This window comes from Triturus cristatus, chromosome 6 (genome assembly GCF_964204655.1).
Source record: "Triturus cristatus chromosome 6, aTriCri1.1, whole genome shotgun sequence".
NCBI classification, from domain to species: domain Eukaryota; kingdom Metazoa; phylum Chordata; class Amphibia; order Caudata; family Salamandridae; genus Triturus; species Triturus cristatus.
In genome coordinates this window covers 76,404,504-76,423,681 of record NC_140589.1, presented here as the reverse complement: position 1 = coordinate 76,423,681, position 19,178 = coordinate 76,404,504, and positions in this window count along the sequence as shown.

Genomic DNA, 19,178 nt, shown 5'->3' with positions numbered 1-19,178 from the left:
GCAACGGCCTGGTGGAACGCTTCAACCGAACCCTGAAGGGGATGATCCTGGGCCTCGAGGAGCCCCTGCGCCGAAGATGGGACGTCCTCCTCCCTTGCCTCCTGTTCGCGTACCGGGAAGTTCCTCAAAAGTCCCTGGGGTTCAGCCCATTCGAACTACTATACGGACACCCCGTCCGGGGGCCCCTGAGCCTGGTCAAAGAGGGCTGGGAGACAAGCCCCCGGGGGACCCCCCCTGATGTGTTCCGCTACATCCTGGCGCTACGCAACCAGACCCGGAAGTTCAGAGAACTCGCAGAGGCTAACCTCGAGGCCAGCCAAGAAGAGATGAAGCGCTGGTATGACCAGAACGCAACTCTGGTCGAGTTCCAGCCGGGCCAGCAGGTTTGGGTCATGGCTCCGGTGAAATCCTGCGCCCTACAGGACAAATGGACTGGCCCCTTCAAGGTGATCGAGCGGAAGAGTCAGGTCACGTACCTGATCGATGTACAGTCCCCACGGAACCCCCTTCGGGTTCTCCACGTGAACCGTCTCAAGCCCCACTTTGTGAGAACGGAGTTGAGTTTGCTACTGGCCACCGATGATGGGGCGGAAGAAGACACTGAACCCCTGCCCGACCCCCTGTACGCTAAAGACCTGGATGGTTCCATGGAGGGAGTGAAACTGTCAACCACCCTCACTCCCCAACAGTCCGACGACTGTCGCCAGCTGCTCAGACAATTCGCAGACCTCTTCTCCCTCATCCCAAGGGTCACCGACTGGTGTGTCCACGACGTGGACACCGGCGACAGCCCACCTGTGAGACACCGAGCCTACCAGGTGCCTGACCGGGTCCGCACCTGCATCAAGACCGAGGTACAAAAGATGTTAACCCTTGGAGTGATCGAACCCTCCGATAGCCCCTGGGCCAGCCCAGTAGTCCTGGTCCCGAAAGCGGCCGCCCCTGGGGTCGCCCCCGAACTAAGATTCTGTGTGGACTACCGGGGGCTCAATGCGGTCACCCGAGCGGACGCTCACCCTATTCCCCGCGCCGACGAGCTCATCGACCGCCTTGGGGCCGCACGTTTCCTCAGCACCTTCGACCTGACCTGCGGTTACTGGCAGATTGCGCTCACGGAGGGAGCAAAAGAACGCTCCGCCTTCTCCACACCCGATGGACACTACCGCTTCAGGGTCATGCCGTTCGGGATGAAAAATGCCCCGGCCACTTTCCAGCGGTTGGTAAACAAGGTCCTGGCCGGACTCGAGGAGTTCAGCGCAGCGTACCTTGACGACATAGCCGTATTCAGCTCTCAATGGCACGAGCATCTCCAGCACCTCCGGCAAGTACTGCTGGCCCTGCGCCAAGCCGGCCTAACAGTGAAGGCCAGCAAATGCCAGCTCGGGCAAGGCTCCGTGGTCTACCTGGGGCATCAGGTGGGCAGCGGGCAGGTCGCCCCCCTCCAACCAAAGATCGACGCCATCAAGTCCTGGGAGCCCCCCACCACTCAGACGGAAGTCCGGGCCTTCCTGGGCCTCACAGGATATTACCGGCGGTTCATTAAAAACTATGGTAGCCTCGCAGGGCCTCTCACGGAGTTGACCTCCAAAAAACTCCCGAAGAAGGTGCAGTGGACCCCCCAGTGCCAACAGGCGTTCGACGCCTTGAAAACCGCCATGTGCACCGCCCCAGTACTCAAGGCCCCGACTACTCCCAAGAGTTTGTGGTCCAGACCGACGCATCCGAACACGGCATCGGAGCCGTCCTCTCGCAGTTCAACGACAAGGGCATAGATCAGCCCATAGCCTTCATCAGCCGAAGGTTGCTGCCTCGAGAACAGCGTTGGAGTACCATAGAACGAGAGACCTTCGCCATAGTCTGGGCCCTCAAGAAACTACGGCCCTACTTGTTCGGAACCCACTTCCGAGTACAGACGGACCACCGGCCCTTGCGGTGGCTGATGCAGATGAGGGGAGAGAACCCCAAGCTACTACGATGGTCAATCTCCCTCCAAGGGATGGACTTCACTGTCGAGCATCGCCCCGGGACGGATCATGCCAACGCCGACGGCCTGTCCCGGTTCTTCCGCTTCGGCGAGGAGAACCCCCCAGTGGATGGGTAGTTCTCCACGCCTTTCAGCTGGGGGGGACGCGTGTGAGACCGGCCTCACGGCGTATGCCCTCCCGATCATCCAACCAACCTGCAACCACCCCCAAGACACGGCATCTCCGACTCCGGCCGCCCCAGCCACACAGACCCGAGGGCCGGCCAGAGTCCCCGACAGACTCGACACCCTACCACGCATGTCCGACCGAGGGAGCGGGAACCCCCGAGCCAGACCAAGAGGCGCCAGCCCAGTCACACCTCGGATCGCCTTCCCCCGGGAGGACTCGATCGGCCACCAGGCCCCTGGGGAGCAGGCGCCTCGCCTGCCGAGCGTCTGGGGACCCTCCCAGACCCACCTGAAAAGACCAAAGAAACGAGCGGCAGGAAATCCCGCCGAACCCCCTCAGTCACCAAAGGCCCCTCTCTGCGAGGACTCCAGACTTCAAAGGGCAGGGGGAGTATAATAGGGGGTGCCGGAGGAACGAATGGCAGAGAAGACCTGGAACCATCGAAGCCTGCTGACGCTGTCGCGGCTCCCGAATACCGAACCACCTGGGCCTGCTGAGTGACTCGCGGCCCCCAGCCATTGAACCATCTGAGCCCTGCTGACGAGATCGCAGCTCCCGAACTCCGAACCACCTGGGCCTGCTGAGTGACTCGCGGCCCCCAGCCATTGAACCATCTGAGCCCTGCTGACGAGATCGCGGCTCCCGAACTCCGACTACCTGTGCCTGCTGAGTGACTCGCGGCGCTCCCCTCGAGGACGAATTGGCAAGAGATCGCCCAGAGAAACAACACCCTCCAGCTCGAGGATTGTGAGCTATCCGCAGGGTACTTTGCAGAGACCCTACCTTCGAAGACTGTCCCGCTACCCCCATTCCCCTACCACCGATTTGTAGTATCTTGTGCCGCTGATGTACTACTTACACCTTGGATCATAAAGATCCCTTGAAACCTTCGAGAAAAGAACCTATCGTCCTACAAAGAATACGTGTGGTGTCACTCTGTTCGTAGTGTAAGCTCAGGGTGTGCGCGCCTGGTTCGGCCTATTTGGGAGAGGTGGGTCAAAGGGGTGGGCAAGACGTGTACCGAACCCCCCTCCGGCGAACGCCTTTCCAACATCCGCTATCTATTCCAACTATGCCCGAGGGGTGATAATATTGATCCGTCGTGGGTTGGACTGGCGGGAGGGCTCTGTTCTGTGTGACCCGGAGGGAAGATATGTTCTAGTTCAGGGTATTGTGTGTGGCGTGTCGGTGGTGTTTGTAGCCGTGTATGGACCTAACATTGACTCCCCTGGGTTCTTCCACAAGCTTTGGAGACAGGTGAGGAACACTGGGTGCGACACAATTATTTGGGGAGGTGATTTTAATGTAGTGATGGATGACAGAGAAGATAGGCAGGGGGCGGCGCGCACGCTGAATCCGATGGCGAGCTCCGCATTGCGTGAGATTATGGTGGATGGCGCGTTGGTGGATGTGTGGCGTGGTCGTCATGGAGGTCTGCGGGAGGGCACCTGTATATCGGCCCATGGGGGAGCGTGGTCCCGCTTGGACTTCTGGCTGGTGTCACGTGACGTCGCATTGTGGACGTCGCCGGTAGAACACATGCCCCGCTCGCTATCCGATCACGCGCCTTGCATGCTAAAGCTGCTGCTCCCGGGCGAATCCCTCCCGGCGTTTTCATGGCGACTCCCGCCCCACGCATTGCTAGATGAGGCCTTTAAGGAAGAGATACGTACGGTTGTTACTGAATATTTCGAGCGTAATGTGGGATCGGTGAGCACGGTGGCGACTCTATGGGAGGCCTTCAAGCTCGTCATTAGAGGCCAGTGCATAGCTCGCCAGGCGGGCGTACTGAAGACTATACGGGGCACCCTGGCCACGCTGGAAGCCGACATAAAACGGCTCGAGCGCACATTCTTTATAGGGGGGGACCCGGAGGTGGCTGGGCTGCTGAAAACTAAATTATTGGAGTATGACGAGGAGGCGATGCGGGAAGTTAAATTCCTAGGAAAATACGCGGAGGCTCGCCGATATGGCGAGGGTGGGAGACCGGGGAAGGTATTGGCTAGTATGACCAGGCCGACGCGTCCCGCGTCTTATATCCATGAGCTGCGCACGGCCGCGGGTGAACTCCTTCACACTAAGGGGGAGATTGTAGGTGCGTTCTCTGAGTTCTACTCCAGATTATATACTACCACCCAAACTGCGAGTCCGGAGGGGCTCACGTCCTTCCTGGATTCCATTGCACTGGCGTGGTTCTATAATAAGCATAGAGAGTATATGGATCTCCCGATAGACGCTGGTGATGTGGCGCAGGTCATCAGGAGCTTGCCGCCCGATAGGGCGCCGGGACCGGATGGCCTTACGACGGCCTTTTATAAGGCGTATGTGGATGAGCTGGTGCCCCGGCTGCTGGCAGTGTACGAGGAAGCCTTAGGGACTGGAGTTTTGCCGGCTACCATGCGCGAAGCGCTGCTCACCACATTGCTGAAACCGGATAAACCCGCGGACGACCTAAACTCATACCGGCCTCTACCTCTGATTAATGTGGATTTAAAGATCCTGGCTAAACTACTCGCGAACCGGGTGCAGCCAATGCTGCCGCTGATTGCCCTTCCGGATCAGTCAGGGTTTATACCGGGTAGGGCGAACTCCCACAATTTACGCACGATATTCGCTGCACTGCATTACTTACATCCCGAGGTCAAGGCCGCGGTGGTGTTCTTGGACGCCACGAAGGCCTTTGACACCCTTGAATGGCCCTACTTATTCCGAATATTGGAGAGGATGGGGTTCAGCGCGCTGCTGCTTCGGAAAATTTGATTGTTGTACACCCTGCCCACCGCCAGGGTGCGGGTGAACGGTCTGGTGTCTGACCCATTCAGTATATCGCGAGGGACTAGGCAGGGGTGCCCTCTCTCCCCGCTGCTATTTGCCATAGCTATGGAGCGGCTGGCAGCCAGGATCCGTCAACACCACACGGCGAGAGGCATAGGTTTCAGCTCTAGAAGCCTTCTGATCTCGCTATATGCTGACGATGTGACCCTTTATCTCATCAATCCCGCAGACAACCTTGGTCCCATTTTGCGGGAATTCGTCCGCTTTGAGGGCCTCGCTGGCATCTCCATAAATTGGTCTAAGTCGGTGCTCTTTCCCCTCACGGACAGCACCTCGGAGGTAACCTCTGAATACCCACTGCGTTGGGAGGCGGAGGAGGTCAAATATTTGGGAATTTGGATCAGCCGGAACACCCAGGAGATCTGGAATCTCAACTTCGGTAGGGCAATGATGTGGCTCAGAGCAAAGGTGAAACTGTGGGCTTCTCTGCCCCTGTCGTTGACTGGGCGAATTGCGCTAACAAAAATTATAGTGCTGCCCAAATTCCTTTATCTGTTCGCCAATATACCTGTGCCACTTACAGTACATTTCTTTGCCACTTTACGTTCCTCCCTGGTGGAGCTGGTGTGGGCTGGCGGGCAGGCCAGGGTGGCATGGGACACGCTGACGCTGCCCCTACGACGGGGAGGTTTGGGGGCCTCTGATATGAAGCTGTATGCTCTCTGTGCTCAGGCACAGTTCCTACATTTCTAGTCCCACCCTACTCCCTTTCAGCCCCACGTGGCGGTGGAGCGAGATGCGGTGGCGCCCCTTCCACTGGGTGTCGCGATCTGCGCCGGGGCTCGCCGCCCGGGGGTGGATGTGGATACGGCGGAACTGCTGCGATGGGTGTGGGAGGAGCTGCGTCGGAGAGCACAGGTTCCGCTGCTCTATGCCCCCTCGCTTCCTCTGCTGCATAACCCGCTGCTGCCCTGTGCTGCGGATGGGATAGCAGGACGCCTTGCTGAGAGGTTGCGTCTTCGTACACTTGCTGACCTCTTCCCTGGTGGCAAGTTCATGCCTCCCCCGACTCCGGGGGACGGGGAGACGGTGCCCTTCTCCGAGTTATTCCTGTACCACAAACTCCTTGCGGCGTGTCGGGCGCTGTCGCGGGAGTTCCCCGCCGAGCCGCCTGTCTTCCCAGCTTTGGAGGCGGTGGTGGGCTCCCCATCCCCCCGTAAACTGGTCACTCGTATATATCGCCATATGCAGGACGTGGCTTCGGTTGCGGTGCCGAACGCTCTGCTACATTGGAACGGAGAGCTCCAACCTGAGGTGTCGGAGGAACAGTGGGAGTTCTGTTGCGGGCAGCTCACCGAGCTTTCGCCAAACTATAATTTGCGCCTCATACACTTTAAATATCTACATAGATTCTACAGGACACCCGTCAGCCTGAAAAGGATGGGCCTTAGGAAGATGCATGACTGTTGGCTGTGCGGCTCTGCCGCCGCTTCCTTTCTGCATATCGCGTGGTCCTGCCCCAAACTGGACAGCTATTGGTCTCAGGTTTTTCTACTGGTAAACCAGATTGTAGGTCGAGAGGAGGTCCCCTCCCCCCTGATTGGGCTGCTGGGTTATGTCAGAGACACTCCGCCACAGTCGCGAAAGCTGCATGCTTTGCTTTTATTGTTTGCCAAGAGGCGGGTGGCTATCCATTGGGGACGGCGGGGGGTGCCCACGGTGAAGGGTTGGTTGGCGGATGTAACATATGGTTGCACGCATCTCGCTACGCTCTGGGAGTTGATGCCGGCTGCATCCCGGCCCAGGGACATTTGGGATCCGTTTGTGAGTTGGGCTTGTGAACATCAGCACAAAGAATCGGAGGCGGGTGGCCTGAGTGAATGATGCGACAGGGGAAATTGCGGTGGGTGGGCGCTGCGCTTTGCTCCTCACTAGCCGCGAAGGCGACGCCTGTAACATTTGAATAGCCTAGTTGGCGATTCGTATTTCCTTCCAGAGCTGCTCTATCTAGGTGCAGTTGCTGAGTATGAGGGCCTTGTGGGCTTCTGGACTGTGTTGATTGGTATGTGGTCCCCATCTAGGTATTGTTAAGACGACGATTGCAATGTTTCCTTTTCCTGTCTGACACCGACTAGTGAGCTGTATGTACCACGCTCATGATGCTACATGGCAAGGTTGTTGTTTGTTTTTGTTGTTTTGACCAGCATACTGCTCCATTAACATAAATTCAACAGTGTATGACATTGATCCGCGCTGATGGTGTGACGGCACGAGCATTAGCTGCCTGCCTCCAGGTTGTTGGCTAAATAGCAGTGTACACTTTGATGGCAAAATAAAGGTTTTGAAAACTTAAAAAAAAAAAAAAAAAAAAATGTTCCCAATGTGGCATCAGCACAGCCCACTCCATGGTCTTCTCTGGCTGCCACCCTGTGCCCAGTGAAAGAGCTGCAAAGTTGAACACCTCTGGCATAGGCAATTTGAGCAATAACACAATGGTGCCGATCACGATCCGGTAAAAACCGGGTACGAACCGTCGGACGGAGCATATTCTCCGTCCGACGCGTACCCGGTCGAAAAAATATACAAACATGGAATTACGATTCGCACGGAAATACCATTTCCGTACGAATCGTACAAAACCCCGACCGACGAAAATAACCATACAAATGTGATCCGGGAAAGCGCCGACGTGACGTCGGGACGCACGCAGCCTGCCATTCACGAACCAGGAATTACGATTCGCACCGACGTCATCCCGCACGGTGAATATTTTCCGGCAGCCAAAAACTGCCGGGAAATCAGGACGACGCGAACAAGGAGTAGCTGCACGCGACGGACAGACATGGACCCGAACCTACGTGTCATCCCGGCCCTCATAGCAGTCGACCTCCTCTACAGGTTACGACGCAGACGCCGCAGAAGGTCAGAACAAGAAAGGGAGGGGGGAAAGTGGGGGGGCAGGACCAGGGGCAGGCCACAAAACCCCCACCAAAGTACACATGCCCTGGACATACCTGACCCCCAGGCCCTGGTCACTACGAGGGGGTGGGGGCGTGTCCAGCAAAGCCAGCGTCCGCCACAACGGAAGTGCTTGACGACGCGAACCGGCAACACAACAATACAGGTACGTCCCGTACCCACGCCTTAAGAGCGTGGGTACGAGTCGTACCACGCCCACACCTACGTCATCCCAACAATGGCGGGACGGCTGTACCCACGTGGCAAAGGCCTGGGTACGGCCCGCACAAGCATCACATAGCGTGGGGACGGATATGTACGGACCGTACCCCCACCCCCGTATGCATGGAGCGTACCCCCAACCCCAACAGTGTAAGTACGACCCGTACCCTCACACGCGTACGTATGGAGCGTACCCCCCACCCCAACAGTGTAAGTACGACCCGTACCCACACCCGCGTACGTATGGAGCGTACCCCCAACAGTGTAAGTACGACCCGTACCCTCACCCGCGTATGTATGGAGCGTACCCCCACCCCAACAGTGTAAGTACGACCCGTACCCTCACCCGCGTACGTATGGAGCGTACCCCCACCCCAACAGTGTAAGTACGACCCGTACCCTCACCCGCGTACGTATGGAGCGTTCCCCCCACCACAACAGTGTAAGTACGACCCGTACCCTCACCCGCGTACGTATGGAGCATACCCCCACCCCAACAGTGTATGTACGGACCGTACCCTCACCCGCGTACGTATGGAGCGTACCCCCACCCCAACAGTGTAAGTATGACCCGTACCCTCACCCGCGTACGTATGGAGCGTAACCCCCACCCCAACAGTGTAAGTACGACCCGTACCCTCACCCACGTACGTATGGAGCGTACCCCCACCCCAACAGTGTATGTACGGACCGTACCCTCACCCGCGTACGTATGGAGCGTACCCCCACCCCAACAGTGTATGTACGGACCATACCCCCACCCCAACCGTGTAAGTACGACCTGTACCCTCACCCGTGTACGTATGGAGCGTACCCCCACCCCAACAGTGTAAGTACGACCCGTACCCTCACCCGCGTACGTATGGAGCGTACCCCCACCCCAACCGTGTATGTACGGACCGTACCCCCACCTCGTATGCATTGAGCGAACCCACACCCGTGTATGTTCTAAGCGTACATATCCTGAAATAGGAGGGGTGTGTGCAGAGTCCTCCCAGCAGTGCCCAGTCACAAGAGTGGTGTGTGCAAAGTCCTCCCAGCAGTGCCCAGACGCAGGAGGGGTGGGTGCAGAGTCCTCCCAGCAGTGCCCAGAGACAGGAGGGGTGGGTGCAGAGTCCTCCCAGCAGTGCCCAGACGCAGGAGGGGTGGTTGCAGAGTCCTCACAGCAGTGCACAGTCACAAGTGTGGTGTGTGCAGAGTCCTCCCAGCAGTGCCCAGACACAGGAGGGGTGTGTGCCTATCACTCCCAGCAGTGCCCAGAGACAGGAGGGGTGGGTGTAGAGTCCTCCCAGCAGTGCCCAGTCACAAGAGTGGTGTGTGCAGAGTCCTCCCAGCAGTGCCCAGAGACAGGAGGGGTGGGTGTAGAGTCCTCCCAGCAGTGCCCAGTCACAAGAGTGGTGTGTGCAGAGTCCTCCCAGCAGTGCCCAGACGCAGGAGGGGTGGGTGCAGAGTCCTCCCAGTAGTGCCCAGAGACAGGAGGGGTGGGTGCAGAGTCCTCCCAGCAGTGCCCAGACGCAGGAGGGGTGGGTGCAGAGTCCTCCCAGCAGTGCCTAGTCACAAGAGTGGTGTGTGCAGAGTCCTCCCAGCAGTGCCCAGACACAGGAGGGGTGTGTGCCTATCACTCCCAGCAGTACCCAGAGTCACAAGAGTGGTGTGTGCAGAGTCCTCCCAGCAGTGCCCAGAGACAAGAGGGGTGGGTGCAGACTCCTCCCAGCAGTGCCCAGACGCAGGAGGGGTGGGTGCAGATTCCTCCCAGCAGTGCCCACACATAGGAGGGGTGGGTGCATAGTCCTCCCAGCAGTGCCCAGAGACAGGAGGGGTGGGTGCCTATCACTCCCAGCAGTGCCCAGAGACAGGAGGGGTGGGTGTAGAGTCCTCCCAGCAGTGCCCAGACACAGGAGGGGTGGGTGCCTAACACTCACAGCAGTGCCCCTGCAAAGAAAAGGGTGTAGTACCCACAGATCCAATGCCCACAAATGTCAGTCAGGTGCACAAAGATCCTGCAGTACATGTACCACATGTGTGCGAGGCTGGAAGTATACATATGCATAGCGCCTAAAAGAATACATGTACACATGAAGTCATGGCAACAGTCTACATACACAAGTACAGTGACCACCAAGGACGCCACAAATGATGCAGGTGGAGACATCTCTCAGCATGCATGGGCCAAGTCTAACGAGTCCGTCACACACCCAGCCAATGTAGACACAGCTTAGCACCACATATTGGAAAGACCCTGCAGGGAAGAAGTCAGGTTACACAGAGGAAGGAACACACCTTGGGACGATGTCACCATGCAGTAACTGCTTACATGAACAAAGTTATGTAGCCAACAGCTTGTGATGGCACACAGATACCAGGATCCACCCTATGACCAGCACAAGACGACAATTCCCACACACCCAACACATAATCACCACCCAAAATAATGGGGCAGGTCGACCAACAGCAATACCAGACAGACAGTAGTGTACTAAGGAAAAATAAATTGCTTTAATCAGCATCCAAAAATATGTTTGTCCCTTGAAAGTTCAAAAGGTACAATGCCCATAGGGCAATCCAAAGTTCCAATCCAGGTGGGGGACACAGTAGGACGCGTGTCCCCTAGCTTGCCTGCACAGTCAGACTCCTTCGTCTTCCAGAGCGGGGAGGGCATCATGTGGGGGGGAAGGACCAGGCACCGCAGGGACATGAGGGCGAAGGGTAGGCATCGTGGGTGCAGGGATGGAGGACTCCATCACAGGGGGTGGGGCAGGGCCAAAGGCGGAGGCCAGGATGGCGCTGCACACCTTAGCAAGGTCCTCCAGCGACTCCCCTGCACCCGAAGGAACCACAGGCCCCAAGGAGGGGGGGGGGGGCGGAGGGATGGGTCGCAGCGCCATTGGGGAAGGGTGTGGACAGGGGGGGGGACTCAACCACCCTGACCGGGGACTCCCTTGACCGCTTGCGGGGTGGTGTCACAGTGGGGCTCAGGGACAGAGCGGCCATGAAGGAGTCTTTGCCGGATATGTGGCCAGGAGAGCTGAGGGGAGGGGATTTGGAGGGAGTGGATTTGGTGGAATGCGGACTCCCACTCTGGCTGCGTGACTTACGTTTGCCCCCCGACCCAGTGGGTGTGCCTACTTCACCCTGTGTGTGCATGCCAGGAGGTGAGCGTATGACCTTCCCTGCTGGTGTGGTGCCTGTGTCTGTTGTGGTGGGTGCATGCTGACGTCTGAGTGTACGTGGGACAGGCATGGGAGTGGGAAGTGTGGATGGGTCAGGGGTAGGGGGTTGGACGTAGCGCTGCAGGAGACCCACTGCTGCAGTCAGTGTCGAGTCAATGGACCTCAGCAAGTTGCGTTGGTCAGCCTGCGATGAAAAAATGCCCTCCAAGTATGCCTCCATGTTGTTCAGCACTTGGCTGTGGCCATGGAGGACATTAAGCATCGCAGCCTGACCAACCTGCAACTGCCGCTGGATGTCCACAGACTCGGCATTGGCGGCAGCAGTGGAGACAGGGGCAGGGGGTGCGGTGCCTGGCAGGAAGGAGACATGTGGTGACCGGGCACGCTGGGAAGGGACACGAGCAAGTGGGAGGCGGCTGATGGCAATGGAGGGGGCGGGGTGAGATGTTGTGCCGCTGTCAGCTGCTGGTGCAGCCTCCGCCCACTCGGAGAGATCATCCTCGGACCCGTCAGCTTCATATTCTGTCGTGCCAGTGGACAGGTCCTCGGCCTCACTCTCCTCTGCCTCAGTTCCACTCAATGTGCCAGCCACGATGTAAACGCTGGCACTGGTGCTCGGTCCCTCCGCTCCGTCTGTGCTCATGTCTCCCTCCGTGTCCCCCGACGATGCTGTGGGCAAGGTGAAGAGACAGCAATTAATCACACACCTGTATACATATGTCACATGAGTCCAATCTACATAGGTTACAGTGCATAGCCTGAAAAGAAAGATCAGTAACATCTACAAAACAAGGTACAGATGTAGGGCATGCAACACACAGTTGGTTGACCCACCATGCCACTGAAAAACCATGGAGAGCATGACACAATAGCAAATGACATGAAATGGAGTTTGACAGAGGAGCCAGGCCCTGGGGACAATCCCGCACTGCATCTGCACCACACAGCGTTGCCGAAAATAGGGATGAGCAGGGACCATATCCATGAACTTGAGGCACATGCTGCATAGGTAATACTGAAAACATGCCCAACATGACTGGCTCACTGCACCTTGAGTGTATGTCCAGACAAACATCACACACTGGCCAGACCTAGCAAGGAGATTTCAGGTTTTGACACGTAGGCTTTGCCCGCACCAACCACCCCCTACATGAGACAATTTGTTGAGACACAGGAAGCACTTACATCTCTTAGTCTGGGTGAACTACACAGGGGCTACATAAATGCAAGATTGGACGCCAAATACCCAAGGTGCGCCTGTCCAAATAATCATGTACAAATGGTCATCATCAGATGATTGTAACAAGACACACAGGCACTGGCCAACGTGAGTATGAACAAGGAAAATCAGGTCAGGCTGTACAGTGGACACTTGTAGTACATTTTACGTCAATATACATCGTGCCAGGGGACAATGGCACAGAGCACAACCTATGCTGTAGACACTGAGAGTGTCCACGTTTTGTGATGACACACATGACACCTAGGAAAATATGCCCCAGGGGACAGTAGTGGCCACACAACTCCATGGTCCTGAATGGGAATGACTGCAACACACGCCACCATCCCTGCACTATGCGTATCGCACACTCATGCACATCATGTCACAGGCCACAACATAGGACATGCGTGCTGTAAGGCATGACACTTGAGAGACTAACTCCCATGTCTGGACTCAGCATCAGTGCCAACTGACATGGAACCCACATGTACTGAACTGGACAGGGCACAGGCAAGGTCCCAAAACCTGTTACACACCACCCCCACACATGATGCTACAGGCATAGTTCACGTGGAGAAAGCGCCAGCCCACATAACCTTGTGAAGGAGTGACTACACACAGACCAGGGAACACATTGCAAGGAGGGGAAGGGAGGCAGGAAAGCACCGCTATACTGTGGGTAACTGGATCTGCACAGCACCTTTAAACCCTGGCAGTGTATCCATGCAACTGTGCACTTACAAATGCTGGTGACACACAACAAACACACATGTACCTACCCCCTTCCTGCTGCTGCTTCTCCTGTAAGCGCCTGTCCAAGTCTGGAAATACCACCGCCAGCACACGCTTGTGGATGTGGGTCAGACGGCGGCGCCCGCGGTTCTTATGGGTCTCAGGTGAGTCCCCCAGCAGGACCCGTGCGATCCTCCGCGTCCAGCATCGGATATCCTGCCAGCGTTTCCTCACCTGGGCCAGGCGCCGCTTGCGACCGTCCGTCCTCCTCACGGCACTGACGGCGTTCATCCATATCTGCTTCTTGGCAGAGGCGCCTACCTGTGAGGATGAACAAGTGACACTACATCAATACACCAGGCACATGTCACAGAGAGACATATTAGAACAAATTTGCTGTTTACAACAAGGCATAGTATGCATCCAACGCATTGCACCTTTGTCATAGGGACATGATCCTCTGGGGAAGGGCAAAAGCAGTACGTGCCATTGAAAGTACACAGGTGGAATGAGGGCAACGACACAATCAATGATCCAGGCTCACACTGTGCATCAGAAGGTACACCAGGATAATGTGCAGCACCTCTAAGCAGTCACATGCCACAGGCCACTGACGCTACCGCAGCAGAGTACACAGACACACACAGGCACAGGACATTCACCTGCCATTGCCAAATGCAGCGACAAACCTCACTCTGCACATGTGCCACTAGACGGGGGGGGGGGGGGCTCACAGGTGTGGGGCTGGCTCTGCACGTCAGACACACAGCACTGCTCCGACAGGGGACTTACACACACACCGATGTCCAGGGTACGAACACATCATGTGGACACTCTCAGCACAGGTACGCAGAACTAACACACATCTGAGGGTACAGTCACCTGTCACACTGGGCTGACCACATAATAAAATGAGGACTGTAGAGGCTACATTCCCAGGAGGACAAGACAGCCAGAATGTGGCATGCACCATGCAGTGATTGTCACAGTAAACACAATGCAAGTGAGGACGGCAGACATGCACCACAGCATGCACTGGCTGGGAGACATCAGGCATTCCCCCCCCCCCTGGGACCCTCCCTACAGTACATAGCATGTGTGTCACACCTGGACACAATGCCAGAAGTCACAGTCACAAACAAGGGACACAGTCTGTGCCAGTAGACTCTGCACTCACCTGATACCCTGGTCGCCCATACAGCAGGGGGTACTGTGGGAGGATCACATCCAGCAAAGCCAGGTTCTCCTCCAGGGTGAAAGGCTGTGACCTCTCCACAGACCTTGACATGGTTCCAGGGAATCAGGAGCAGCAGCTGGGTCGTCGAATCCAAAGATGTGCAGGCAAGTGCTCCCTCATTGGACCTGGCTGCCTTATATCTGCCTTGCTGGCCTGTTTCATGCACAGGAGTACAGAGTGATTGGTCACTCACATTTGCATCCTATGTTTCCTCCAATCCCTTCAAACCTAGCACAGTCAGTGGGTTATTATTGTGTTTTTTTCTTGAGCATGATGTCAACTCCAGAACCACATTGCAACAAAGTAGATTCATTCAAACTGTCTACTGCTGTGCACCTGCTGAAAAAAATTCAAACTTTAAACTTGGTCTCCATGACAACCAGCATGCATGTAGGCCTTTATCCTTGTCCCTCATGTGTCCCCTATGTAATTTGGAGTTTCACACACAGGTACGGTGCGTACCGAGGCCCTAGGGCACCACAAATGCAAAGCAACGGCCCGTACAGGCGTGTGTACGATCCGTATCACTATGGGTGTGCTCGCGTATGCGTACCCATAGTGACAGTGAGCGTACGCACGCGTGTACGGTCCGTACCACTATGAGTACGCATACGCGAGAACACCCATAGTGAAAGTGAGCGTACAGGCGTGTGTACGGTCCGTATCACTATGGGTGTTCTCGCGTATGCGTATTCATAGTGGTACGGACCGTACACACGCCTGTACGCTCACTATCACTATGGGTGTTCTCGCGTATGCGTACTCATAGTGGTACGGACCGTACACGCGTGCGTACGCTCACTATCACTATGGGTGTTCTCGCGTATGTGTACTCATAGTGGTACGGACCGTACACGCGTGCGTACGTTCACTATCACTATGGGTGTTCTCGCGTATGCGTACTCATAGTGGTACGGAACGTACACACGCATGTACGCTCACTATCACTATGGGTGTTCTCGCGTATGCATACTCAAAGTGGTACGGAACGTACACGCGTGCGTACGCTCACTATCACTATGGGTGTTCTCGCGTATGTGTACCCATAGTGGTACGGACCGTACACGCGTGCGTACACTCACTTTCACTATGGGTGTTCTCGCGTATGTGTACCCATAGTGGTACGGACCGTACACACGTGCGTACGCTCACTTTCACTATGGGTGTTCTCGCGTATGTGTACCCATAGTGGTACGGACCGTACACGCGTGCGTACACTCACTTTCACTATGGGTGTTCTCGCGTATGTGTACCCATAGTGGTACGGACCGTACACACGTGCGTACGCTCACTTTCACTATGGGTGTTCTCGCGTATGTGTACCCATAGTGATACGGACCGTACACACGCCTGTACGCTCACTATCACTATGGGTGTTCTCGCGTATGTGTACCCATAGTGATACGGACCGTACACGTGTGCATACGCTCACTATCACTATGGGTACACATACGGCAGCACTCCCATAGTGATAGGGAACGTACACAGGCCCTCTGAGCGAATGTACGGTGCCTTTCACACATCACAGTGGTGACAGGCAGCACACCGGAAGGAATAGGGCTGACATACTTGTCCATGGATGGACATCAAGGCATTGTCTGGGCAGTACTACATGTGTGGGGCACAGGTGTGAAAGGCTGTGAAGTGGCACATTACTCCTGAGTCGAGAAGGCACCAGATGTATGATGAGATGTGTACAGATGTTATGTGTGACGGTGCAATGTGTGCCAGGCATGCCCTTAACTCCTTTGACATGTGTGCATGTCGTACTGCACACTTGGGATGAGCGTCACTGGCATGGCACAGTCAACAACACACGCAAGTGTCCCCTGATGCCCGCTACAGGGGTTACCACACCAGACATGTGACTACCCACGGTGCACGATGTGACTATGTCATGTATGTGTGGGGTGTTCCCATTAGCTTGATGTTGGTGCTCCCTCAAAAGCATCAGCTGTTGCAGCAACCAACATGTGTCTGTGTGTAGATGGACATGGCACACTGTTACGCACACCAGGCCACATGTGGTATCGGATGTGAGGTGCGTATGTATGCATGGGACACGGAGTAGCGTAACAAGGACATGTCTGCATCCTCTCTATGAATGTGTGGTGAGTCATTACATGTACACCTTATTGGCAAGGTGTGTGGGCTGTCCTAGTGTAATGTCATGTGACCTGTGGCTCTAGTGTTCCGCTACCAGTCTCTGAAATCGACATCCTTCTTCTGCTGTATGTCACTCCTGTGTTGCGTCTGGCTGTTCACTTACACTTACACTGGGACACAGCTAATCCCATGCCATGGCATGTGGAGGTTCACAATCTCCGTGTGTAGCTGGGTCTTGGTAGGAGTGTCACCTGGCAGCCATACGCGTCCAGGGCATGTGGCACATACCTGACTCCGTATGTCGCATATGTGTATTGACAGATTAACATGTGCTCAGCACCAAAAAATTGTTGTTGTAGTGCAGTCACTCTTCCTTGTGACTTCCAAATTACTGCAGAGCGCCGCCTCTTCCCCGAGCAATTCCGGACTTGGCTGACATGCGGGAGAATGACTGTATCCGGTGCTACCGCTTCCCCAACCGTTGATTGAGGAGTTGACGGCGAGGCTGGCACCACACCTGCAACCGCTGCACAGGTATCCTACGGCACTGACACCCAAACTGAAGGTAATGGCAGCCCTACATTTTCTTGCCACGGGTACCTTTCAAAATACCATAGCTCATGTTGGTGGCATGTCCCAGAGCATGTTCTGCCGTGTGCTACATGATTTCTTAGAGGCCATGTTGCTTCACCTGGATGAGTTCATCCATTTCCCAACCCCTGAAATGTTTACTGGGGTCAAACGTGGATTCTATGCCCTGGGAGGGATGCCCCATGTCATTGGGTCCATAGATGGGACACATGTGGCTTTGGTACCACCACAGGCACAGGAGGTAGCGTACAGGAATCGCAAGCACTACCACTCCATCAATGCCCTTGTGGTGTGTCTGTCCAACATGGTGATTTCACATGTATGTGCTCGTTTTCCAGGATCAGCACACGATGCCTACATCATGAGGCGTAGCAGGGTGCCTGAAATGATGACGCAGCTGCGCAACGAACGAGCATGTGTTGTTGGTGGGTACACTCTGTCTGTCCTGTATTTTGCGTAGATTTCCAGCACGACCTCTTCTCCTGTCCTACTTATGTCCATGTGCTTTCCATGTAGGGGACGCTGGCTATCCCAACATGCCATGGCTGATCACACCTCTCCGCAACCCCATCACGCCGGCCCAGCTCCACTACAACACCGCCCATGGCCGGACAAGGCGAGTGATAGAGAGGACATTTGGCCTCCTGAAGAGCCGATTCAGATGCCTCCACAGGACCGGTGGCGCCCTCCCATATGCCCCAGCGAAGGTCTGCAAAATCTTCATGGTGTGCTGCATGCTGCACAACATGGCAGTTGAGAAAGCTGTGCCACTCATCCTGGATCAAGATGATCAGGACCATCCACCCGTGGAGGACCAAGGTCTTGGCAATGGGGCTAGTGATGTGGAGGATGTGGTTCCGCAAGAGGACATCCGGAGTCGGCTCATACGCGACTTCTTTGCTTAGTGGTGAGTACCAGTGTCTGTGTGTGCACGCATTGGTCCCCATGTGGCATGTGTTGCCAAGTGTGTGTCCATCTGCATGTATGCCACGTGAGTCAGAGGTGTGTGTGGATGTGTCACTGGAGTGATGGTGCCAGTGATGAGTGTATTTCCCCAGTCATAATTGTGACCTAGCATGTTGTCATCCTTACATGTGTCGAGTACATGCACATGCAAGTGGCTGTGCTTTTTGTGGCTGACTTCTTGTGTGTCTCTCATCCCCAGGTACTTGCGCATGCCGTCTGCTGGTTGCATTGTTGTGGCACTGCTATTCCTCATGGACACGTCATCGTGTGCTGACTCATCGTTACACGCACGGACAAGTTTGGAAGTCTCCTTAGGGTAAGGGATGCATCAGGGGTGTATTGGGTGTGGCAGTTGTTTACGATGTGTGCACACTGTCCCTGTCGATGTTTGGTTCCTCTGCAGACATGTCGCATCACCATGGGACACATGACATGCAGCTGGGTACACCTGAATAGATGGTCAGACTTGTTGACAGTCATCAGTGATGGGATTGTGGATTGTGATGATGGCATCAATGTGTGTTACACTGCCCTCGGACACATACGGTTTGCATTGGCTTGACATGGTGTGGGACTTCCACATCTGCGGATCAATGGTGTATGGCAGCCTCTCCGTGAGCAGCAGGGGGTGTTTAGCTGTTAGCCGACACTTGTGTGCCAGTTCCATGGCTATCACGCATTTGTGCTGCAGAAGGGGGGTTCCAGTGTTGGACCCACATGTTACTCCACATGACCCGTTCATGTGTACTCCGAGTTGCCTCTGCAATCCCGAATACATGACTAATAAAGGTGTCCCTATGCCTCAAAGGTGCCTCTTCTCAGTCAATGCTGGTGTGTTGCCACGGTGCATCCGGCATGTCTGGCATGGTTTTCCGTGATAGTGGCTATGTGTCTATGTTTAGAGTAGCAAGATGCAAGCTGTTTGTGTGGGATTACACTGTGTATTGTGCATGATGTCCATGACTGTGTGGGTATTGTGACATGTGCCATCCCCATGCATCCAACGTTGGCCAGGCCACCCTTCTCTGCATCCACCTGACTCAAGC